The 25929-nt window shown below is 41.9% G+C and overlaps 1 protein-coding gene across 2 annotated transcripts in view; it reads left to right on the top strand.

Annotated features, from left to right (window-relative positions):
* The window catches only part of GOLIM4 (golgi integral membrane protein 4), a 99117-nt gene that overhangs the window by 1846 nt on the left and 71342 nt on the right, over nucleotides 1-25929 (top strand). The gene's annotated exons all lie outside the window — the stretch shown is intronic.

The raw sequence follows: 25929 nt of genomic DNA, 5'->3' as shown, positions 1-25929 counted from the left end.
TAAAGATCAAGTTGGTTCAAGCCCCTTATCTGGCTCTGGCCCAGAGGGTAGCTTCCCGGAGAGAGTAAACAGATTGGAAGTAGACAGAAAGCAGATTTGCCTCTCTGTCCCTGGACCTGAAATCCTTTGCCCCTTACATTATAATCATGAGCAAGGAGCTAAAGCTGAAAGGGATCTTAGGGATTATCTGCTCCAGCACCTCATTTTTCAGATAGGGTAACTGAGGCCCAGAGACACGAAGCGTCTTGACCTACGTGCAATTTGGAAGTGGCTCGGACAGGATTTTTTTTTTTTAAGGATTTTTTTTTGTTTTTTGTTTTTTTGCGGGGCAATGGGGGTTAAGCGACTTGCCCAGGGTCACACAGCTAGTAAGTGTCTGAGGCCGGATTTGAACTCAGGTACCCCTGAATCCAGGGCCGGTGCTTTATCCACTGCACCACCTAGCCGCCCCCTCGGACAGGATTTGAACCCTGATTGGCTTAACTTGAAATCTTGGGAGTTGGGGGAAAATTACACCATTTTTTATTCTCCTAGTTGAATTCCAAATCTAATCAGTCCACCCAATTCAACAAGCATTTGTTACTATAGTACCACAGAATAGTGGATAGAGTTCCTGAACTTATAATCAGGAATCAAGGTGAAAATCTTACTTGAGAATTTTTCTAGCTGCCAAACCTTAAGAAAGTTATTTAAACTCTTTCTGCCTCAGTTTCTTCATCTTACAGATGAAGGAGGTTGGAATGGCATGACCTCTTAGGTCTCTTCCAATTCCTTATCTCTGGAGTATACAAAGACCAAAACCAAACAGTTCCTGCCGACCTTGTAGGAGCGTACATTCTCCTTTGGAGAAGTGAGGAGCTAAATAGATAAAGAGATAGGTAAATACACCACATATGTAAATGAAATACAAATTTTTAAAAGCAGAGGAATCAGAGGGAACACGTAACATCTGGCAGAATCCAGTAGGGCCCCCTGTTTGGTGATTGACCTTGAGTTGAGCCTTGAAAAGAGAGCATAGTAGGTTGGGTGCATTGGGGAATCAGAAGTTGAGCAGTGCCATTCTCATCAGACTGTTCATCCAGACCCTCTCAGACAGGCCCAGCATTTTCAAGATGTTTATTTTTACTTGGATCCATTCAGTGAGGTTTAAAAAAAAAAATCAGGGGGGAAGAAAGGGGTCATTGTCACAAGGTTGACTGAAGTTGATCTAAATAGGAATTGAAATTTTCAAAATTAAGCCCTGATCTCCTGGTCTAAGCAAATTTGAATCAACAGTGAATTGTGCCTCCTGTTTTGTCTTTCCCTTCTGTTTGTCAGTGTAGATGGATTGGAAAGGTTTGGAATGTTTATAGTGTATATGCTGGATGACACTTAATGACTTGTTTACCTTCACTGGTTACATTTGGTGCATCCCTCGGGGCTTATTTTAAAAAATGTTTCTTCTGGACCCAGAGTGCAATTGATCATTTCCCCAACCTCAGCAAATACCAATCCCAGCCACACCATAGACTCACTCAGCTTCTGTATATCAATATATCTAATGGAAGTGTCAAAATCACATAAATAATTTATGGATTCAAAATAAACACTATGTATGGTAAATAGTCCTAGTGGGAAAGAGTCATTTAACCTTTGGAAACTTTGAAAGTATTATACTATAGTTACTTTTTAGCTATTTCATACCTACTGTCACTTTTAAACTAAGGAGTCTTGGATTATAGGAAACATTTTCACAGAGCCTTTCCTACAAGATAACTTTTTATCTCATCTGTATCTAGATATTTATACATTGTCTCTCATTTGAATACAGGTTCCCTGAGAACAGAGACTGGGATCTCTCTCTCTCTCTCTCTCTCTCTCTCACACACACACACACACACTCTTTTTTTTTTTTTTTTTGGTAATTTCAGTGTTTCAGGCAGTGCCTGGCACACTTGTTAAAGAGTTTGATGACTGACTATTGAACGTCCATTATACCTTGAGTATAGTAGACTATAAGCTCCCCCGGGGCAGGAACTGTTTTGTTTAATGTCCTCATCTCCCCTGCTTTCGGTTTCATGCCAAGTAGTTACTTAATAAATGTTGGCTTGAATCTTGTTGAAGATTGTTATGGAAACACATTAAAGCAATGCCTTCAGGTCACTTTAGTTCTTCTAGATTCTTTTTCTAATTAAATTATATATATATATATATATATATATATATATATATTAAGGCACAAGAGAAAATTAAACCCACCCAATTGCCTGCATGTTTGCTGTGACCAAATTAGAAGAAAGTAAGGTATTTTTAGCAAATAGAAACTTCGTAGCTATAGGCACCATCCATCTGTGAGCTGGGCTGGGCTCAGAAGGGATCTTGCTTTTTGCATTCTGGCTTTTAACTGTTTTTTTTTTCTTTTTTAACTGGGTGAATTGACCCATGAGTTATTGTTGGTATGAGGGGTGGGGATTTATTAGTCACCAGCTTCTTTCCGGCTTGCTTCTACATATCAGGTTGCACCAAACTTATCTTAGTAGTCCAACTGGTGCTTTGGAAATAGATTTTCATAAAGGTGGATAGAGGAGGAAGGAAAGGGGAGGGTTGTAGGTGCTCCTGGATTCTTTGGCTGGGCTCCTGGAGAGAGTAGAGTCTGAGGCCCCTTTCTCTCCCCACCACCTCTTCGCCACCCACCCCTCCCCCCCAAAAAAAAAATTCTGAACCTAAGTGAGGACACTCATAAACTCTCTACTGTGGGTTTCCTCCTCAGCCCTCTGGATCTGATTTGGCTTTGAAAGCAAAAACCAACCAACCAAGAGGGACCCCAGTTCCTCCCTCTGCCCAGCTAGCTAAATCTCCTTAACAGCTGCTGCCAGAATTTGATGACTGAGCTCTTAATTAATGAATTGGTGCTTTCTTCCTGTTTGCACTATTGGATTTTTGAAAATAGATTTGATTTTCTTTCTCAACCTTATTGCTTCATTTGGGAAGTGAGAAAAGAGCAATGTAGCATGATACAGACTGGCATTGAGGGGTGGGATTTGTAGGACAGAAGGTGGGAAAACGAATGGGGAGAGATATATCTTGAAAAAGTTTTGAGTTAGGTGGAATTACAGCCTAGGCTTTCATTGAATATGTTATTTCCTCCTGAATTGGGATATTGTAATAGTTACAGCAAGGCGACAGAAGCAGCGTTTCAAAATTAGGCCAAAGTGTTTAGGCAGCCCATGTGCAGCTAGCTCAGTCAGCTCTCACTCTGGGACAGTGCTTCTTACTTTATTTTTAATTGATTTATTTTGACTTGCGGACCACCTGGTTTATGGGTTTTTGGTAGATTGTGACTTTGCTTACCACTGGAAAAATACCATTTTAATAAGAGGGGCCAACAGAGAACTACCAGGAAGAGCTCTTGCAAAGTTCATCAAAACATACACTCTTAGGGTTATATGTAGTTTAGATTTAATCTTTCATTTGTGGTTTGACTAGACAAAGTCAAAAGGAAATAATTGTATAAACTCTTCTTTTAAAAAATACAGAAAAACTCAATCTCTGTCCTGGGCACAGCTTATCCCCTTACTTCTTAGGTGTGTCTGTCCTTTAGTTAGCTTCTCAAGGAGAAAACTTCTAAGTTACCCTAGACATATATCACCATACATCCCACACTAGCTTGTAAGCCCTTTGAAAGCATGAGTTATGCCTTCATTAAGTTTTGTATTTCTGTGTGTGCTGAGATAAGAAAAACTAAATGTATGTATCTGGTACTAAAACATTCCCCTTCACTGCCTATCTTATAGCTTTCCCTCTTTCTTGACCTCTGTCCTAGTCTTATAGTAGAGTTTGGAGTCCTCAAGCGTCTATTACCAATTCCTCTATTATTGAATTATCTAGTAAGCAATTTTGTGTTTTGTTTTGTTTTTTACTCATCTTGGATTGCCAGGCTATAGTGAATTGTATATCTGTGATAGGTGTGATATGAATATATGAATAGGAAATGACACAAACACAAAAACTAAAAAGCATCTATCCTCCATGAGAGTGTGTTCTCAAAATTAGGAGACTGCTACAGTGGTCTCAGCCTGAGATTCAAGATAAAGGGGGAATTGTTGATAATGGGGGATAAGAGATTGTCTAGAGGGCCCAAAGGAACAGGAGGGCTGAGGAGCTCAGGGACTTGGAAGGAATAGAGTGGAGGTGGATGGGGATCTCCTATAGTACTGGGAGAGATTGGGGGTGGGGCTTGCGCTTTGGTAGTTATTGACTCTGAACCAATGGGATAAAGAAATGTGGCTTCTGGTAAACAGCTGTGCTCTCTTGTCCTCTGTCCACCTTCCAACTGTAACTCTGAGAACAGTAACCAGATTGATGCTACCTTACCTGGCAAGGCCCTTGCCCTATTAGTCCTGTCTCTGCTCTGATTTTCCTGTCCAGTATACCCTTCCCTAGCTACCACTTACTTTTATTTCTTGCCTTTCCTATTAAAATGTAAGCTGTTGGGCAGCTAGGTGGTTTGGTGGATAGAGCACCGGCCCTAGAGTCAGGAGGACCTGAGTTCAAATCTGGTCTCAGGCACTTGACACTTACTAGCTGTGTGACCCCGGGCAAGTCACTTAACCCCAATTGCCTCACAAAAAAACAAAAAAACGCTGACTGAGGGTTTGTTTGTATTTGTATCCCTAGTATTTGGCATAGTCCCTGGTACATACTAAGCACTGAAAGAAGAGAGAAGAGGGTGATTTTGCTCCTGGAAAAATAAAAAATAAAATAAAAAAGTGGTATCTTCTTGGAGCCATTTTCTAAAGTGATGAGGCACACTCGGGAGATACCCTATGTGAGGATGAGGCTCCAGGCGCCTGAGGCTACCCAAGACTTGGGACATGTGATGGCGTAGAGACCCCTTCACAGCAGGCCTTCTGCTGCCTGAAGTCCAAGCTGGAGCTGAGGAAGTCTTCGGAGCTAGTCCTCTGTTTCTCTGGTTTTCGGGGGCCAGGTTGTTTTTGAACTCTGATATCCTGGCAGTAGTGGTCCTCAGTTATTCTAAACGCTTCTGCCTTCCATCTCTTTCCTTTTCCCTCATATCCTGTGTACTATAGGTGTTCACAAGAAACATACAGCGGAGGCAGAAGGTAATCTTAGAAGGGAAGGCCCTATTAGCCATAAAGTGTAAGGGTATCATAAAGGTCCCTGGATGCTCATCCTCTAAACCCTTTTATCCAATTGTTTTAATCATGCCAATCACCTATTCAGAAATCCTATAATGGCTAACTGTTCCTTTTCCCAAGATCAGTCTTGTTATTCAAAGTCCTTTGTGATCTGATCCCATCTTCTCACATTTTTTTCCCTTAAATCTCTGGTCCGAAGGGAATATAGCTTAATTCTAATATCTAATATCCCCAACAATTTGTTTCCTTGTCTTTGGTCAAGGTGTTCCTCCTACTTATTTCATCCAAAGACTGAGTTCCTTAACGATAGGGATCCTAATGCAAACAGTCTAGAACAGTATTGGGCCTATTAAGAATATTCAGTAAATACTCATTGCATTGAGTCTGTGCCATGATATTTATCTGTTGGATCTGTGTTCTCATCACTGTATTGATAGTCCCTTCACCAGTGCCCATTGCAGCTCATCCATCACTTCTTCCTGTGCTATTCTTGTCCATGTTCTCCCATAAAATCCTCTAAAGAGTCTCCCGTCCAACATGCTATTGGCCTGTCCTCTTAGCCTTTTGCTATTCCATGGGCACCTTTTGTGTTGTGTGTCTGTTATACCTCTAAATGCAGGGTTGGCTTATTTCCTTTCGTCATCCTACCTTTCCTTGGGATTCTGGCTGTAAAACTGAAAGGAACCTTAGAGACTCTCTGGTCCAACCTGTTATTATTTTACAAATGAGGAAACTGACGTACCGAGATCACACAGGAATAAGTGTCAAAGATGGGATTTAAAGCAGAAAATCAGTGATTTTTCCTTTTCCTTTTCTGTAACTGGATGATTTCCTTTTCTTACCTTCTTGTGTGCAAATTATTGTGGGTAATATGATGTATACATTAGGGGCCCAAAGCACTGAGTTACTTCATATTTTTCTTGCTATTTAGGGATACTGTGGCTGTGATATAATTATAAAAAAGAATAGCTCACATTTTTATAGCCCTTTAAAATTTTCAAAATGTTTCACTACCCATTTGATCCTCACCTCAGCCCTGTGAGGTAAAGGAGCGATGATTATCCTTATTAAACTGAGGCCCAGGGAGTGAAGTAATTTATCTAGTGTGGAGTAGCCAGTGAGTGTCTAAGGAAGGATTCAAACCCACATCTTAAGTGACCACTAGTCCAATGCTGTATCCAATGTACCAGGCTCTAAGAACTCAACACTAGAAGGGCCAGACACTTCAATTCAAGAGATTGATCTGTCTGTGTTGATTTTTGCATGTGTGTGCGTGTGTATGTATATTCATGCACATGCATGCATGTACACATACATGTACATATACACATGTGTATACATGTATTTGGTATGTGATATATAAATGATATATGTAAATCACTTGCATATAGTTTTACTTTGAAATATACAGAATATATATATATACACACAATTGTATGTGTGTATATACATAAATATTTTTACTTTGAAATAAAAATTTTCATCCACTATATTTTCTTTTCCTTAAGGATAAAAACAAATGCTTGGTGGTCCTAGTGTTAACTTAGGTTCACATAAATGTGTTGAGTTTTTTTTCTCCTAGTCTGTATTTCTTGCGGTCTACTACATCAGCGTCATCATCAAAATTTGAATGCAAAAAGTGCATACCAGGTCCAGCAGCTCAGCCCGCAAAAGCAGAGATAGCCACTTTCTTCTGATTTCTTGAAAATTGGGGCCTGGATATTGTTTCTAAACCCTTCTATTTGGAGCCTTCTTGGAGCATCTCCCCCCCCCCCCCATACCCCCCAGACACACACACACACACACACACACACACACTTACACACTCTCTCTTGAATTTTAGTAGACCTGAGACTGAGTCTACCACTTCCCATGCTCCCTGCTCTTGGCAGACAGATCACTCCTCTCCCCAGCTTGTCTGCTTTCTACTGCCTCATTAGGTTCAGCACCATCTCCAATAAAATCCCACACCCTCCATAAAAACAACTCCACTGGGCTCTTCTCCTTGGGGGCAGAGACATAGGAGGGAGTAGTGCTAAGATTCTCTTGCTCTGGCTGATAATTTGTAAAGTTGTCTCTGCATTGCTCAGGACTGAATAGTCTCTAGTCCCTTCTGTGAGCACCATTATTTGTAATACTTAATCATGGCTTTGAAGCTAATAGATTGGATTATTCATCTCCTTTAAGAAGAGAATGGTGAATTGACCTTTACATTTTTCTTTTGAAGATCAAGAGGGGAGGGTTTAGCCACATAGTGGTGATTTTTTTTTCCCTCACATACACTGAGATGAATTTATTTTTTAAAAGTTTGATACTTTTTTTTTTTGGTGGGACAATGAGGGTTAAGTGATTTCCCCAGGGTCACACAGTTAGTGAGTGTCAAGTGTCTGGGGCCAGATTTGAACTCAGGTCCTCCTGAATCCAGGGCCAGTGCTTTATCCACTGTAGCACCACCTAGCTAGCCCATCTTTATCATTTTTAAGGTTTGCAAAGTACTTTACGAATATGATCTCATATTATCCTCACACAACCCTGAGAGGGAATTATCAATATCATCCCCATTTCACTCAGGAGAAAATTGAGGCTGAAAGAGATCAAGGGTCACCCAGCTTGTAAATGTCAGAGGTCTTTCCACATCCAAGTCCAACATTATATCTACTGAACCACTTAGCTGTCTCAAAGAAGGATATAATCCCTGATGTCAGATGCTTATATTCTAATAGCTATGTAGGAAGCTAGGAATAAAACTGTCCTTTAGCCCTTTTTAGAATGATATGCTCTAAACAAAAGGATGAAGCTTAGACCGCCGACATTTAAAGTAACAGGAAAAAAAAAACCCAAAAAACCTTGGAGCCGGTGAGACATTGTCCCAACTTGTATTTCTATAGACTGGACATGGGACATGCTGCATCTCTTTTACACATCAGTTAATGTGGGTAATTTGTAGCTAGCTATCTCAGTAATACAAGGTGAACTCAAAGCCATGAATATTTAATGACTCCTTTTTAAAATTTACAATACCATAGCATCATATATAGCATATACAGAGAAGGAATATACATTACATGTGAAAAATCAAATCTCATAAATGGCAATGTTAAGGGTTAAAATTCTAGCTAAACTGTCTAAAATATCTAATGAGTGGTCGCCAATCAATTACAAGCTTTAGCAAGAGTTAGACTTTTAAGCATTTATTAAGGAGAATAAGAATTTGGTAAAGAGAGAGAGAAAGGCCTAGATTCCTATCTATTAAAAGGAGAGCACATTTCTAGCTCCCTTCTCCGCCAGCGTCCTCAGGAAAGAGCCCCAGACTGAGCGCCAGTCTCTTCCTTCCTCCTCCCACTAGCCCGCGTCACTTCCTCCCGCCAAAGAAAAAGACTCCTGGTCTTGCCCTCAAAGACCTTCGCTTCATGGGCAGAACTCTTCTACAGTAAGTATCCAGCAGGTGGCGTCATTCCAATCGTTACAGCAAAACATAAAGAAAAAATAATTTTCAAAAAGTTATTAAAACGTGCGACCCCCTTTGTGACTTTTCGCCCACGCTGTAAAAGTACCCAATATCAAAGCTTGTGCATCTTCTTAAAGCTGCTGCTGAGTCTCCAGAGAGCAGGAAGCGCCTGTTTTATTTGTCCTTTTCAATAATGAGCACATCAGTACCTGGGCAATATTAGTCAATGATGTTAAGATAATCGCTCAATATCTGTGAGTCTTTACTTCAGTCCCAGCTCTGATGAAATCTCCTTCTACCGTGAAGCCTTAGCTACGATATAATAAAACAAAATGATACTTTATAGTGGTGGTTCATAAGTGGGGGTCCATGAACTTGTATATTTCCTTTCAAATATTCGATCACTGTACTTCGGTATAATTGGTTTCCCTTGTAATCCCACGTCGTTCATTTTATGCATTTGCTAACTCTTCTGAAAAGGGGTCCAGAGGTTTCATTATTCTGGCAAAAGGGTCCAGGACACAAACATGTTGAAGTACATCTGTTCTGTTTAGGAACTTTAGCTACTAATAAGGAAATACTTTGCTTGTCTACATCTCAGTATAGTGGTGTCACAAAGACCCAGGTCACAGATCCCACCCCAAATACTTATTAGTCAGTTAATCCCTCTCTGCCTCAGTTTTCTAATCTCAGAAATGGAGTGTTGACCTCAATAACCTTTGAGATTCTTTCCTGCTCTAAATCCAGGACCCTCTAATTGGCTGCCTCTGCTTTTTGGCCCACGTGGCTGACTTCTTAAAGTCTCTGCTCATGAATGGAAACATCTTCAGGGTCCACAGACTGTGAAAGGTTTTCCACAGGTTTTCCCCAGATGTGAGTGTCTGTCATCTGAGTATACAGCTTCATTGAGCTTCAAAAAGCTTATCCCTAGAAGATTGGCTTTAAGGGGATGACATATTTCTGCTGCAGTCATTCCTAACCATCTCCTTAGGAGTTGTGATCTGTGGGTTGGAGGCAGAACAACTTGCATGAATCACAGAGCCCAAAAGAAAGCAGAAGCAGTATTGGTCTTTTGGGGTCCAATCTTATGATCCCTTTGGTATGAGGAAACTCCTAGTGTAATAATTCTCTTCACTCTTGCAGATCAACAACTTGTCTATAATTTGTAGGTAGGGGTTGCCTGGACACTGAGAGGTGACTTGTCTAGGACCTCAAAGCCAGTATGCACAAGAAATAAGACTTGAACCCAAATCTTCCTGACTTCAACACATACCTTGTGTCTGCTGTGTCATGTAGTGGCATGGGAGATAACACTACCTCTCAACAGTTATATTCTCTTGTTCTGGCTGCTGTTCTTCTAAGCTAGGCTGATGATTCCCTCTTCCAATGGAGTTTGGCACCTACTTGGCATCTGAGACTTTCAGAAAGTTGCCTGAGGGTACTGAGAGTTTACAAGCTTTATTCAGAAGCAGACATTGAAGGTCAGGCTCTAATCCAAATCTTTCTGACTGTGCCTCTTAGTAGAAGGTCAGTCACCTGAGATGGAGTTTTGTTAATGAAAACAGACATTATAATAATTTTTGTTCAGTTGTGCCTGACTCTTCATGACGCTATCTGGGGTTTTCTTGGCAAAGAGATTGGAGTAGTTTGTGATTTCCTTCTCCAGCTCATTTTAAAGATGAGGAAACTGAGTCAAACAGGGTTCAATGACTTGCCCAGGGTCACATAACTAGTAAGTGCCTGAGCCCAGATCTGAACTCAAAAAGTCTTCCTGATTCCAAGTCCAGTGCCTTACCTACAGTTCCACCTAGCTGCAATCACTTACAGGTCTGTTTTTTAATCTGGATGCAAATGCAAAACCACCTTTAAATACTTCATATTGAAATGATAACAGTTTTGTTGGGAATGTCAATGCCAAGGCTGCTCTGGTCTTATGGAGCAGCATTGGGCACGTGCCCAACCCTTCTCTAGGTCAGGAAGTGGAATCGCTGATTTCAGCTCCCCCTTGGAGTAACATTGCCAACATCTAGCATAACTCATACAAAAGCAGGTTGATAAAGAGTACAATACCCAGCCAAAATTAATGACTAATTATAGTTCAGAACAAACCAGAGACTTTTGCTTACCTTTACACATGAGGATGTGGGTATTCAGTTGGTATCAACCTGTTTTTTGGTTTAAATTGAAAGAGCTCTCCCCACTCCCAGTGATAAAACCAACTTAAAACAGTTGAAGTTATAAGTATACAGTGGAGGCTTCGATTTTAATTCCGATAATTGAACGGCAATTGATCATGGGTGACAAAATTCCTTACTGCCACTCTTATCAGTGGATGGTCTTTCCTTTTGGAGTTTTGTGAAGCAGTAATATTGTGGAACGGAAAGAGAGACTTGGATCTGAGCCTACTCACTTCTGCCACTAAATATGGAACCTGGGGAACCTTTAATATTCTGGGCTACACCATTTGAGTAGATCAAATCAGGATTCTATGCAGCCCTAACTCATTTGGACTGGGCTCCCTGTTATTCAGAGGTTGAGAGCTGTTGGTTTAGGGACAGGAATGTTAACCGAATGATTGATGACTTGCACCCACCTCCATGTGGAAAGTTTATATCATTCAGTCAATTTGTAAACTCAGAATAGAAATTCTGAGCTATGAGCATCCTTCACCCCCTACCTTCCCCCCCCCCCCCCCCCCCCCCCCCCCGCTATCGAGGGCTACAGAAAGAAGAAATGGACTAGAATGTAGAGGATCAGAAAGTCATAGATTTACAATCGGAAGGAACCTGGCAGGTCATCTAGTTTAACACCCTCTTTTTTGTTTTTAAAGAGATGAAGAGGGGCAGCTAGGTGGTGCTATAGTGGATAAAGCGCCAGCCCTGGATTCAGGAGGACCTGAGTTCAGATCTGGCCTCAGAAACTTGACACTTACAATCTTTGTGAGCCTGGGCAAGTCACTTAAACCTCATTGCCTTGAAAAGAGTGAGAGAGAGAGAGAGAGAGAGAGAGAGAGAGAGAGAGAGAGAGAGAGAGAGAGAAAGAGAGAGAGAGAGAGAGAGACTGAGGCCCAGATACCTGAAATGACCTGGCTAGTTTCACATAGCTACTGAGTGTCCAAAGGTGGATTTGAACCCAGGTCTCCTTGGTTACAAATCAGTACTTTATCCACTAGACTGTGCTGCTTCTAATTCAAGGGTAATTGTGAATGATGTCATTTGAGCAGCACTAATGGAAGTTGTTTGCCACTACTTTGCCAAGTGGGTTTCTCTGAAGAGCTGAGAGCAAAGTCAGAAGGTCCCCTTACATAATTTCCCATTGCTCTTCACTCTGATTTGTGACCCATGTTTAAGTGGGGAGAATATTGCCCTGACATCTAATAACCACTCTAAAGTCAAAGTGTGTTCTGCCTTTGTTTGGGCAGGTGACTCAGTGGAGAATGAATGTTCAGACATGAGTTCTTTGAGGCCGGCGACTAGCTTGTTTTTCCTCTTTATATTTCCACTGGCTGGGACACTGCTCTGTACTCTGGTGACACAGTGGGTACAGCATCAGGAAGCCCTGCATTTGAAACCTCTCTCAGATACTAACTAAATGCCTGACCCTGGACAAGTTATTTAACCTCCATTTGCCTTCAGTTTCCTCATCTGTAAAATGGAGATGAGCATAGTACCTAACTTCCAGAGTTGTTGTGAATATCAAATGAGATAATCTGTGAAAAGTGCCTTCCATATCTTATAAGTGCTAATTGTTATCATCATCAGTCATTATAATTATCAAATAATAATAAAGCTAAAACTGACCTCTGTGGTTATATCCCACTGCATGGTTTAATCAAATGGGTAGACAGCACCAACACCTTTTTAATTTACTTTGTAGCCTTAGTTTTTGTGGCATTGGCATAAAGAAAGGGAGCTGGAATTAGGTGGTGGTGTTTGTCCTTCATTCTCGAAGAAGACTGTGACATCCTGGTGATGTCATGACTTGTGCTGAATTGGATTTAAATGAAGGAGGGCTGTGCAAGGTCATCAACCTCACTGTCTCCTCCAGAGCCATCTGGATCCAGCAGCAAGATCTATATCAGGATGACTGGAGATCATTCCGGATGTTTAAGGCAATTGGGGTTAAGTGACTTGTCTAGGGTCACACAGTTATTAAGTGAGGTGAGATTTGAACTCAGGTCCTCCCAACTCTGGGGCCAGTGCTCTATCTGTTTTACCACCTAGCTGCCCCAGGCTTAAATATACCCCCTAACTATGTGAGCTTTCCAGGAGGCTTTCCAGGAAGAAAAGCCTTACCTCAGAGATGGAGATTTTATTGATGTAGCTGGTGTAGCCAGAATGTTGCAATGGCATAGTGGCTGGTGGACCAGTATTGAGGCACTCCAAGCTTAGACTCCTCCTTAGATGGTAGTGGATTTCCCAACTTGCCTTAAAGCTTTTCCATCTGGGTTTAACCTGGGAGACCATGGCCTTGGCTGGTATGAACTGGCCAACCTGTGTGCCCTTGTGGCCCTGGGTAGCATTCTGGTGGAGGAAAAAATAACAAACTTTTAAAGTTATTGTCCCACATCAATTGCTCAAGTGTAAAAGGATGCTATTGCTACTTTAGGGATGATTCTTACTCATTAAAGCATGCCTGGGAGGACCTGTGCAGAATAACATTTTTAACACTTTACCTTACTTTCTGTTCTCAGAGTAATGAAATCTGAAAACCTGCTATACTTTATTGAAGCCTTCATTGTTTGGAGTTTTCCCTTAATTCAGACTTTCCTTTGCCCTCACTTAGTTTTAATGAGTGAAGTTTTCTGAGAAGTTGGCCAGATCCTATTGACGGAATAAATTCCCTTGTGGAAGAGGTTCCTTAATTTGGAGTCCATGGATAGATTTCAGTGGAATCTGTGAACTTTTAAATATATAATATAATATATTATATGTGATCTCATATTATATTTATAATATTTAAATATCTAAGTATTCATATTTAAGAAATAGAAATATATTGTTTAATATAATGTACTAAATATGTTATATGTGTGTGTGTGTGTGTGTGTGTGTGTGTGTATAAAATAAGATACATAGGGATATCCACAAAGGAAACACATATTTCGTGTGTGTGTGTGTGTGTGTGTGTGTGTGTGTGTGTTTCCTTCGCATCCCTATGTATTTTATTTTATATATTTAAAACTATTGCTTAGCCAAGGAGTCCATAGACTTCCTCAGACTGCCAAATGGGTCTGTGACTCAAAGAAGGTTATGGATTAAGACCCCATGTCCTGTGGTTATGTGGCGGCCCTTTGGAAGCTACCTTTCTCTCCATCCAATGGGGTATAACATCATAAAGTCCAGGAGGGCTCTGAGTTGGCAACATGGTCATTTATCGATACTAAAGAACCTAACTTATTCCATGAATAATTATGAATGCTATTAATTATAATTAATTATAATACTGCATTCTTTGGTGACCTGACATTTGCCTTCCTTTGACTTTATAGTATTAGGTTTGGTTTCTAGTACTTTCCTCTTAGGTATACTTATCAATGTATCTAATAAAAGAGACTTTGGGAAATTCTTTTAAAAATAGATTTCCTATGCATCCCAATGTATTTTATTTTATGCATTTAAAACCATTGCTGACAAGGTGTCTATAGACTTCCTCAGACTGCCAAATGGGCCTGTGACACAAAGACAGTTAAGGATGAAAAATCCTTGCCTTATGGGGCCGTGGGGGCTGGTGAGGAGGGAGGGAAGCCCAAGACTAGGCTGAACTTTACTGAAGTGAGGATGGCTGGAGGCCCTCATGGAGTGATGGGCAGAGCCTGTCAGGGAGAACAGATGTCAAGGCTGAAGTATTTCTGGTGGGAGGAGGCAGAGAAGGCCAGAAAGGAATTTGGTGAGCTGTTGGACTTCCTCCTGTTTGGCCAGGATACCATGCTAGCTTTTGTTTTGAGATATACCTTAGCAAAATAAAGTGTTTTGTTTTGTTGTGTTTTGTGGGTTTTTTTGGTTTGTTTGTTTCCTCAGAGGGAAATTGATAAAATACAGTTCAAAGCTTACTGAAAGCCAAACAAGTTCATTTTCAGTGATTTCCGTAACCTATACTATCCAAATTCAAATGTAGACTCTTTGAGGCTAGGAATTGTGCCACCTAGCATTAACAGATGCTTGCTGATCAATTGCTTCCTAAATTCTGAAAACAAGCATTTATTTCTTTTTTAAATCAGTAAGAAATGGACAATATAAATTGTTTAGCTCTCATTTCTTAGACCCATAGTTTAGATCTGGAAGGGACCTTAAAGACCAACCAGCCTCCCTTCTTTTCTAGATCGGGAAACTGAGATTTAAGATAAGTGAAGAACCATTCCCCAAATTTCACAGCCAAGTGGATTGCAGAGCTGGGACTGAAACCCATTGATTCTCATTTCTTACAAGGTGCTTCCCCCCCAACCCCGGCTGCATTGGATTCAATGATTACCTTCTGAGGATGGGAGTTGGGATAGAGTGAAAAAATTTGGAATTTGGGTCAGTTATTGAGTTGGACTTGGCTGCTAATTATTATTCAATAATAATGATAATGACTGACAATAACAGTTAGCACTTCTAAGATGTGCAAAGCACTCTCCCCTCCCCTTTCTAGGACTTAGTTTTCTCCCCTGTAAAATAAAGGGGTCAGATTAGATCCTCTAAGATCCCCCCAGTCTTACACCTTTTATCATATGATAAATGAGTGTGTCAAGCAAACAACTCGGTCCTCCAGAAGTCCTTTGGATTTTAATTGAAGTGAACATTGAAAGCTAAATGCCATCCCATAGAATCTTTATGATTCAGATTTTTAAAATTACATTTGTGTGGGTGGAGTTTTCTATTAAAGGGCTCTGGGAACCTTGGGATACTGCTTTGAGCCTTGGAAAGGAGGATTATAAAATGAATGTTTTTGTGTCCCAGCTTTTTTGTGTAAAATTATAAAGGTTTTGACATTTCTTTAAAAGGGCCTTAATGCATCTCTTAAACTCCTAAAGAAAGAGATGAAATGATATAAATTAAGGCCTGACATTAATTATAAGGTCTGGTAAAGGAGGTGGGAAGGGAGAAGAATGGGAAAATAAAATGCCAGTACTTATTAGCAAGCACATGCAAGGTTTGGATTTCTTCTCTTTGGTTGCATAATCCTTTCATGGAAAGTCAAGTAACTTTATCCCACCAGGAAGGCAAGTAAAGGCACTGCTAGCCATTCACTGTCATGAGGTACCTTCTATAGTACAGTGCCAGGAAGGCCAGCTGAAAATTCTTGGGGGCCATAGGCTTGTCCCTCTTTTGTAGGAACTTGAGTTTGGAAGTCTATTTTTAGAACTAACAGCTTTTTATTTCTGTGATCACAGCCTGCCCACTGCAGCCTGTTTATCTTGAATCTGGCTCTTATGGAGGGAGTAATGAATGTGCATCACTGGCTTTAGGTTAGTCTGGGACAGCATGGCCCATCCCTTTTCCTGGCTTCTTTAAGCCATGTCTTAGAAATTCAATCAAAAAAGGCATTTATTTATTAAGGGTCTGTTGTGTACCAGGCAAAATGGACTTAGAATAAAAAGACAAGGGATGGGGGGGGGGAACCCCTGTCCTCAAGGAGTTTCTATTCTACTAGGGGAAACTCAGTCAACAAGCATTTATTAAATACTTCTACTGTGTGGCTGAGGACTGTGCTGGGGACTTGGGGCACCAGGACAAAATTCCATCGTTCTTTCCCACTGCCACACCATAGCCAATCTGTTGTCATGGCTTGTTTCACCTTTGCAACATCTCTTGACTACACCCCCTCTTTCCTCTGACACTGACACTACTTGGGTAAGGCCCCCATCACCTCTTTGCATTAGCTGCTGGTGGGTCTGCCTGCCTCAAGTGTCTCAACACGTCAAGCCAAGCCATCCTCTCTTCATCCACTGAAGTGATTTTCCTAAAGCATAGGTCTGACCACTTAATCAACTCCAGGAGCTCCTTATCACCACCAGGATCAAATTACAAAATGCTGTTTGGCATTCAAAGCTCTTTATTACCTAGACCCCTCTTACCTTTCCAGATTTCTTACACCTTCCTCCCCAGAACATACTCTTCGATTTCTTGACACTAGCCTTCTGGCTGTCCTATGAATGAGACATTCCATCTCTTGATGATTTTAGTTATTTTCTCTAGCTGTCCCTCATTTCTGGAATGTTCTCCCTCCCCATCTCTACTTCCTGGTTTCCCTGGCTTCTCTTAGGTCTCAAATAAAACCCTGTCTCCTATAGGGAGCCTTTCCCAACCCATCTTAATTTTATCACCTTTCCCTCTTTCTTTCCAATGACTTATCTCCTGCACGTATTTGTTTGTCACCTCCCCCATAATTCGGTTGTGATCTCTTTGAAGACAGAGATTGTCTTTTGGCTCTTTTCTCTATCCCCAGCACTTAGCACAGTCCCTGGCACACAATAAGCACTTAATAAATGTTTATTACCACTATGTTTAAGTAGCTAGCCCTTATGAGCCTCTGTAACCAAATCACACTGATCATCTGGTGACAGATCAGTAGCTTCCACTCCTCATTTACCCGCCTCCAGGCTGGTCCTCAGAGACCTGATACTGATCTGTTCTTCTATCTCACTAGGCCTGTATTTAATGTCAAGCTGTAAAGCTTGATAGAGATGCTGTTAATAGCTGCTGTTTATGTAGCATTGTAAGATTTACAGAGCACTTGCCTAGAGTCTCTTGTGAGCCTCCCAGAGCACCCTAGGAGCTAGGGACTCAAGACATTATGGAATCTCCATTTTAAAGATGAGGAAACTGAGTTGTGGGACTTGCCCTCGGTGGTCACAAAGCTCTGACAAAAATGTCAGAGGCAGGATTAGAACCTGGGTCTTCTAACTCCCAGCCCAGAGTCCTTTTGACTACGTCACATGGTAAGAAAGACCCATTTGCTTTGCCCTAATTTAGTCCTTCATGATCTCCATGGCAAGGTGTTGGAATTCATTGGCAGGCTTTGTGCTGGGTACCTTAATAAACTGCAATGAAATTGAATAAAAGTGCCTCCTTTTTGTGTCCTGGCAAAAGTGAAGGAAACCCATTTCATTAAATTAAAAAATCTACAGCCCCAACAAGTGGTGTTTAGACGCACTTGTTTATGTATTTAAAAGCTGCAGTGGGGCAGAATGTAGCTTTGCCTATGAACTGGTCAGGAATAGTTTTCAATATGTAAGTACATGGATTCTTGTAGAAATGTTCTGGGTGAGGGAAAAGGTGAGGAAATTGGTGAATAGTCCCCCTGTTCCCATGCTTAGTCATCCAGGGCCCTGATCCAAAGGAAGCTCAGGCCACCTCCTTCAGAGAGAGAGAGAGAGAGAGACACACACACACACAGAGACAGAGAGAGAGAGACAGGCAGACAGACAGACAGACAGACACACACACACACACACAGGGACAGAGACAGAGACAGAGACATGTTTCAAAATCAACTTTAAACCTGAACTGATTGTTATCACTCGAAACAATTTTTGTCTCTCATTTTATTTCCTAATTTTAAAAGAAAAATCTTAAATACACCTGAACGCTTAAAAAAATATTTGCACATATTTGAACCTGGAAAAAATTAAACTGTTTTCTAATTGCTGAGACAGGAGCTGGGTTGAGCTTTTTCCTTACAGCCCTAAGCAGTTCCATTAGGCAGAGGTGTCAGTTTGTTTTAATTTTCATCTTAATCATCAACAAACAGGAGGACCAAAAAAGGATCGCATATGAAGCAGTAAACTTCTGTTATGTATAATTTGTTTAAAGAAGTGTACATCAAATTTAATGAGGTAAAAAAATTGCTGTCTGTGTCCCCTTCTGAATTGTCTGCTTTTTTATGTTTCTACCTCCCTCCTTCCTCATCCTCTTCCTCCTTTTCTTCCTCTTCCTCCTCCTTCTTCTTCCTCTCTCCTTTCTCCCTCCCTCCTCTCCTTCTCTCTCTTTTTCTCTCCCCCCTCTCTTCTTGCCCATTCTCTCTCCCTCTCCTTCCTCCCTCTCTCTCTCTCCCTCCTCTCCCTCTTCCTCTTCCTCCTGATCTGGGAAAGGCATTTTCCAGCAAAGACTTTCCTATCACCTAATCATTTCCTAGATTTTCAGGCCCTGAGGTATTTTTCTGTAAAGGCTTGCCCATATCTACTTTCTCTTTTGGTCTGTGGCTAAGGTCTGTTTTAGGGATTGAAATATGTTAAGCAAAATCACCAGCGAGTAAGAGCTGAGTAAACTGAAACTCTGGTTCTGAAGAACCTTTAGGGAAGGTGTAGTTCTGGATTGTTGCCTTTTCCAACTCAGATGGTTGATGGACTTTAAGCAGCAAGACTTACTTTGATTCTTTGAACATGGAATTTCAATTATTCTAAAACATGTTACATTTCCTCCCTGCCTCTTACATGCACAAAATAAATGTTAACTCATTTGTTTTTTTCATTTTTTTTCGGATGGTTTGCATCATTATCAGTCAAAATGCCTCATCTGATTTTTAATGGGTTTTCCTTTCTTTCTCATGCCATCATCTGCCCTTTCTTGGTGCTGTGCATAGGCCTGCCCAGAACAGCCCCTTCTAAATGAGATGCTTTTAACCTATTTATGGCACAATTGGCCTGGTGTGGAGTAGGGAGAGTTGGCTTCCAAGCTGGGGAGGCCTGGGTTCAAATGCTCTCTCAGAGGGGACTCTGGGACTCTGGGACTCTGGGAAAACAGCACTTCTCTCTCAGTGCTGGAGGCCCCTCTCTCCTCTCTGAGATGGTTCCTTTTAAGAGAGCCCTGCCCTGCATCGGTAAAGGGAGTTTTCTGTATTTGGGAGTTTTCTCTATCAACAAGACCATACATTCAGTCCTTGTCCATAATTAGCTGTGGTTTGATGAACCAAATAAAGTTTATTATAATTTATGCAAAGCAAGAATCCACAGACTCTGAGGGAAGCCTTCTGATTCTTCTATGGGTAGGTTGTTTGGTGTGTTTTCAGACTGCCCAGGCCTTAATAGGTGAGATGTTTTTAAATTGGCCTTCCTCTTCCTGCATTTTTTCTCTGGTATACACTTCCAATTTGGAATGGAATGGAATAAGCATTTATTAAATGCCGACTATGTGCCAGGCGTCATACTAAGACTTACAAATACTTCCTTTGATCCTCAGCACACTCCTGCAAGGTAGGTGCAGATATTATCATCATTTTATAGGAGAGGAAACTGAGTCAGAAAGGTTTGTTGGCTTGCCCAGGGTTACAAAGCAGAGAAGTATCTAAGGTTTGATTTGAACTTGGGTCTTCCTGATTCCAGGTGTGCCACGCAGTGAACTGTTGTGTCAACTAGCTGCCTCCCTTTCATTCTTCTACAGCAAGGTTATAAGCTATCCCAAGCTAACTGAAGTGTTAGGGCACTGTGAGGGGAGAGGCTGAAGGCAGCATATGCCAGGCAAGTAAAGCCACGACCACCATCTGTTTAAGGCACTTGGTCAACATTTATTGCTAGTGGTAATGAAGAAGTTGGGCTCCTTTGCCACAATAATTTCTTTCCTCTGTGATGGCTATGGGAAGGTGGTCTGGAAACAGATCTCATGTTTGGGGAGAAAGTGCTATTCCCCTTTTGGGATGTTAGGGTTCTGGGCTGCCTCTGTCAGCATCTGAGGGGAACCAGAGGTAAAGGGAATGATGGTGGGAGGGGGTGGGGGGTTCTGTTTGCCTGGCACTGCTGCCTTCCCTCTCCCTGCTCAGGGTGCCCAATCACTTCAGTCGGGCTGACTCGCCTGCCCTGTGTGTGGGCAGTATAATTTGGGAGATTATTAGAGATTAAATTCTTCTCTGAAGTGTGTTCCCAAGAAACTTGGCTTGAAACTAGAAGCCAGAGCTTATTGGAGTCCCAAGTCCTAGATTGTCCTTAGAAAAGTAGTTCATGGTAATAACATATTTTCTGGTTTATTGCAAGGTGGCAGTGTGTAGCTTAGTGCATGAAGAACCCCTCCGAAGGAGGGGAGCCTTGACCTTTCTGGTGTCCTGGGTGCCTATGGCAAGCTGGGGAAGCCCATGGAGCCCTTCTCGGAATACTGGCTTTAAATGTGTAAAATAAAACCTGTAGGATAGAAAGGAAACAATTTATACTGAAATGCAGGTATGACAATATTAAAAAAAATCAAGAAAGTGAGAGAAAAGAGAGAGCAGAGGAGAAGGCAGGAAGAGAGCAAGAGAGAGAGAGAGGGAGAGAAAGAGAGGGAGAGAGCGAGAGCCAGCAAGCAATCGCGAGAGCACTACTCAGAAACCAAACTGTGAGCCCTGAGAGGGTCAGGAAGGGAAATTGCAGAGGAGCTCACTCTAGAAAGGCCCTAGGGCTCCCAAGAGGTGCAGGTAAAGAGGGAATTCATTTGAATCATAGAGGAACAGCCTGGGCAAAGGCATCCAGGCGGGAGATGAAGCTCTGGGTTCAGTTTGGCTGAAAGAGAGAGTGGCTGAATGGGGAACAGAACAGAATTAGGCCCCAGCAAGATAGGGAAGGGCTCTAAATGCCAGGTTTGATGTTCTGTTTTATGTTAAAGTCAGCAGGGATCCAGTGAAGCTTCCCTAAGTGGGGAATGACATGGGCGGGGCTTTAGGCATAATATCTTAGCAGCTGTGGGAAAGATAAATGGGACAAAAGAGCCACTGGCCACCAGGAGCCAAACTGTCAGGCTGCAATACTCTTCTGGTGTGTGAGGTGATGAGGGCCTGGATGAAGGTGGAGGCTGTATGCTCTTGGGCAGGTGATAGTGATTTATACAAGAGATGCTTTGGAGGGAAAAATCCAACACTCAGCCACTGATTGGATATAGTGGCTGAAAGAAAAAGAAGAGACAAGAATGGCTCTAAGGCTGACCAGACAGATGGTGATTCCTTTGACAGAGATGGATGATAAGCTGAGAGATGCTGGATTTGAGAGGTTCACAAGGCTTTAAGTGGAGGTGTCCAGGTAGGTGGTGATGGAAGAGGTCAGGATAGAGACTAGGGCTGGATGTAGAGTTTAGGAAGTCATGATGGTCGATAAGATCACAGAGAGAAGAGGTTCAGAGGCTCAGGGTTCGTGGGTGAAAAGCCATAGCTAGATGCTGCTTCTCAGTAATGAACAGTCCTGTCTAAGTGCCCTGACCAAACAATGTTCAGTGTTGGCCATTTCTTAATTAAAAAACAAACTAGAGCCCACGAAGACATTCTTGTGAAAAAGTATGCAAAGTTTACCCTCCTGTACATAAGCTGCTTCTCTACCCAACCCTGTGATTCACTTAGTACAAACTGAGCTCAATCAACATTCTTTGCTGCTTGGTAAATATAAACTTGTTTTAGCTTCTGGCAAGTCAGGACTTTCTCAGACTGTTTCTAAGTAATGGTGGTAAGAAGTGTGGCTCATCTTTCTTTCTTTCTTTCTCCCTTTCTTTCTTTCTTTCTTTCTTTCTTTCTTTCTTTCTTTCTTTCTTTCTTTCTTTCTTTCTTTCTATCCACTGCGCCACCTAGCTGCCCCTTGGCTCATCTTTCTGTTGTCACTTAATGGCTTTACAAGCTAGATGGTGTGCTGACTACATGAGTGGACCAGGAGTCAGAAAGATCTAAGTTTAAATTCAGCGTCAAACGTTTCTTAGCTGCATGACCCTGGGCAAGTCAACCTCTGTCTGCCTCAGCTTCATCACCTTTAAAACAGGGATAATGTAGAACTTACCTCCCAGAGTTGTGAGGATCAAATGAGGTAACGTGTGTACAGTGTTGGGAAAACCTGAACGTGCTAAATATTATCATCAACAAGAGCAACGCTAATAGTGGTCTGTGAGTGGGAGGAAGTAGTATTATCCCCATTTTACAGATGAGGAAATTGAGCTTCAGAGTGGTTCAGTGTCCCCTATCATTTCAGTGTTGACTCTCATTCCTCAGTTTTCTTGTTTTTTCCAACAGTGTTGGCCTATTGCCTCTAACTCCACAATCCTTCCTATCTCCACTGTAATATGCGGCTTTTTATCACTGAGTGGTTTCTTTACTATTGCCCATAAACATGCTCTGGACTGTAATATGTGGTTTTTCATCAGAGATTGGTTTCTTTACTGTTGCTTGTAAACATGCTCTGGACATCCCCCTTCCCCTCCCCCTCCCCCTCCTCCTCTCTTCCCCTCCCCCTTCTTCCCTCTCCCTGTCCCTCCCCTCCCCTCCCCCCTTCTTCCCTCTCCTTGTCCCTCTTCCTCCCTGTCTCCCAGCTCTTATTTGACCCTTCTGCCCCCATAAGTCATCCTCTCTTATTCCCTTCCCTGTGTCACAGCCACATTCCTAGAGAAAACTATCTACAGCTGTTGCTTTAATGTCCTATCCTCCACCTGGCTTTTTGACTCTTTTCAATCTCTCTTCCAACCCCACCACTCCACCCTAACTCCTCTTTCCAAAATGACAAAAAAAAACCAAAACAAAACCAATCCATCATTTCTTTCCCAATGATGATGGTGTTTCAGATTCTAAGGAATTCACCATCATGTCTTAGATGCCTCTCACCCTGGAACTTCCCTCATTGCCTGGGGTCTTCTCACCCTATAGCATCCCTCCTCCATACCAGCTCTCTTCTCCCATTGGTGATCCCTTGTGGAGCCTCCCTTTGGAGGACAGGTCCAAGCTACTCATGCTTCATCCCCTCCCCCACTCGGCCTCATAGCACTTAAGACTGTGGACTTTGCCATCTTGCCTTCAATTCTCCCCTCCCCTTTCTCTGTTTCTGTCTCTGTCTCTGTCTCTGTCTCTCCCCCTTGGTTTTCATGACCACTTATTTTTATCCTATCTCTACATGTCCCTTCTCAGTGTTCTTTGCTCAGTTAGCACTCTTGGGTTTCCCCATTTTTTCTCCTCTTAACCTTGAGCCATCCCCAAAGTTTCTTTCCTCTCACTCTTCTCAACCTGTCCTTTCCCTCGGGAATCATATCACCTCCCACGGGTTCAATACTCTCTATGCAGATGGGTCTCATCTTGATATATCTGAAACCTCACCTGATTCCTTAGTTCTCCTCCCATATAGCCAATTGCATGGCGGATGTCTTCATCCCATTCCCCTGCAGACTCGTGGCATTCGATATTTCCAAATTACAGTAGAGCTAGTGGCACTCCCCTCTCCGGTGCCGCTGTTTTCTCTTTTCTCTTTGTGTTACCAGCACACAGGGCTGGGAATGTAGTAAATGTTCAATCAATGCTTTGGGGAGTGATGAAAGAATAGCCAGAGTATTTGGATGGTGCCAAACTTAGTGAACATTTCCATCCCAAATCCCATTGGCCCAGACGTTATCTTTCTGTGGTAATACCTAGAGGATATTGATTGAGAGCGACTTTTGAAGGCCAGTGGCTGTCCACTAGATTGCCTAATGAGAGAGAAGAGGGGGTGGGGAGGGTATGGGGAGGGCTCCTGCCTTTTTACAAAATGGTGACTTTTATTTTTACTCAGAGAATCAGGCAGAGCCATGGTGAAGCCCCATATTACTTGAATCATTGATACTGGGTTTGTTTGCATATTTTTTTTTTTTTTTGGTGAGGCAATTGGGGTTAAGTGACTTGCCCAGGGTCACATAGCTAGTAGCTGTCAAGTGTGTGAGGTCGGATTTGAATTCAGGTCCTCCTGAATCCAGGACCGGTGCTCTATCCACTGCGCCACCTAGCCTGCCCCCTGATACTGGGTTTGGAAATAATGTTTTCCGTGTTTTCAATTTAATGTGGATTCATCTCATAGGTATCTAAGAAGCATATGAATAGAATCCCTGAATCAGAACCAAGACCTGGGTTCAAATCCTACCTCAGCTATTTACTACCTTCTGTGGCCTTGGGCAGGTCATCTAACCTCTTTGTGACTAAGTTTACTTACATATAAAATGGGAATAATAACAACATCTACATTCCAAGTTTGTTGGGAAGATCAAATGAGAAAACATAAACAAAGGTTCATAAATGCTAAATGAAATTATTATTCATTATAGTCATTGTTTTATTCTGGAAAGTTAATTTAAAACACACACACACACACACACACACACAGAGTACACAGACTCAGCCTGGGGAAGAACAGGGAAGCTGTGGGGTTTCTTCCTTTTCTATTGTCATCAGGAATGCAGAGTGCTCTAAAATTAGTGATCTTTTCTTTTAAGCAAACATTCAAACAATTTTATCAACAATCCTCAATCCTCCCCCCCATCCTCCAACACACCTGACAAGGGTAACATGTATCTCATCATCTTGAACTTTTAATCAGTGATCTTTGCACAACAAAGCCAAGGAGAATGTACTTTTTGGAAAGATTCTTTGGACGAGAAGCTGGTTAAATATTTGGGGCTCAGAAGGCTACCTTCTTACCTGCGGGGTAACGAAACCCCATCAGAGTGCAGCCAAAAAAAGGGAGAAGGAACATCAGATCACAGATTTGTAGACAAAAAGGCCATGGAGTTCAAGTCGTTGGTTTTACAGTTGAAGAAAACTGAGACCCAGGTGAAAAGTGACTGTCCCAGGTCACACAGGTAATGAGTGTCTGAGGCAGGATTCAAGTACAATACCTCCTCACTGCAATTCTACTTAAAAAAAAAAAAATCTTAGTTCAAAGTCCCAACTGAGATAAAAAAATATATATATAAGGGTGTGATTGCTTGTGCAGCAAAAGGATTCTTTGTTTTTAAAAACAAATATAACTGAAGGGTGTGTGTGTGTGTGTGTGTGTGTGTGTGTGTGTGTGTGTGTGTGTGTGTGTCCAGATAGCCATTGGGTTTACTGAGCTTTTCTTGTAGGACAGCTGGATTTGCTGGGGACCAGTCAGAGTGAGGATAAGCTACTTTGGGGAGAAGTTAGGACTTTATTGTATATCCTGTTTTGTTTTCCCCACATCCGCCCTTTTATTATGCATTTATAATTTATAAGGCTTTTGTGTTTTTGTTGTAGTTACAAACATTGTGGGTGAATGCCTGAGTAGTTTGGCAGAGAGCCAACCAAAATGTTTACTGGGAGTAAAAAAAGACAGACTTTTCCAATGTGAGGGTAGAGAAGGGCCCTTCTGGGTCACCCTGTCCAAACGTACCTCTCAGGTGGATTTCATCCTTTGTGAAGATCCCTCCCACCTGTGTGTACATGACCTCTCCAGTAGTTGGTAGTCTTTGTAAGTTGCCTAGGACCTGGAGATGTTAAGTGACTTGGCCAGGGTGACAGTCAGTTCATGTTAGAGGCAATACTTGAACCCAGGTCTTACTGACTCCTGAACCTGCCTTATCTTTATTATGCCTCGCTTTCTTATCTCTTCCATTTTACAGATGAGGAAACTGAGGTGCCAAAGGAAAATTGACTTATTGAAAATTGAAA

Source organism: Dromiciops gliroides, chromosome 3 (assembly GCF_019393635.1).
Source record: "Dromiciops gliroides isolate mDroGli1 chromosome 3, mDroGli1.pri, whole genome shotgun sequence".
Taxonomy (NCBI): Eukaryota; Metazoa; Chordata; class Mammalia; order Microbiotheria; family Microbiotheriidae; genus Dromiciops; species Dromiciops gliroides.
This window is presented reverse-complemented; position numbering and strand designations above follow the sequence as displayed.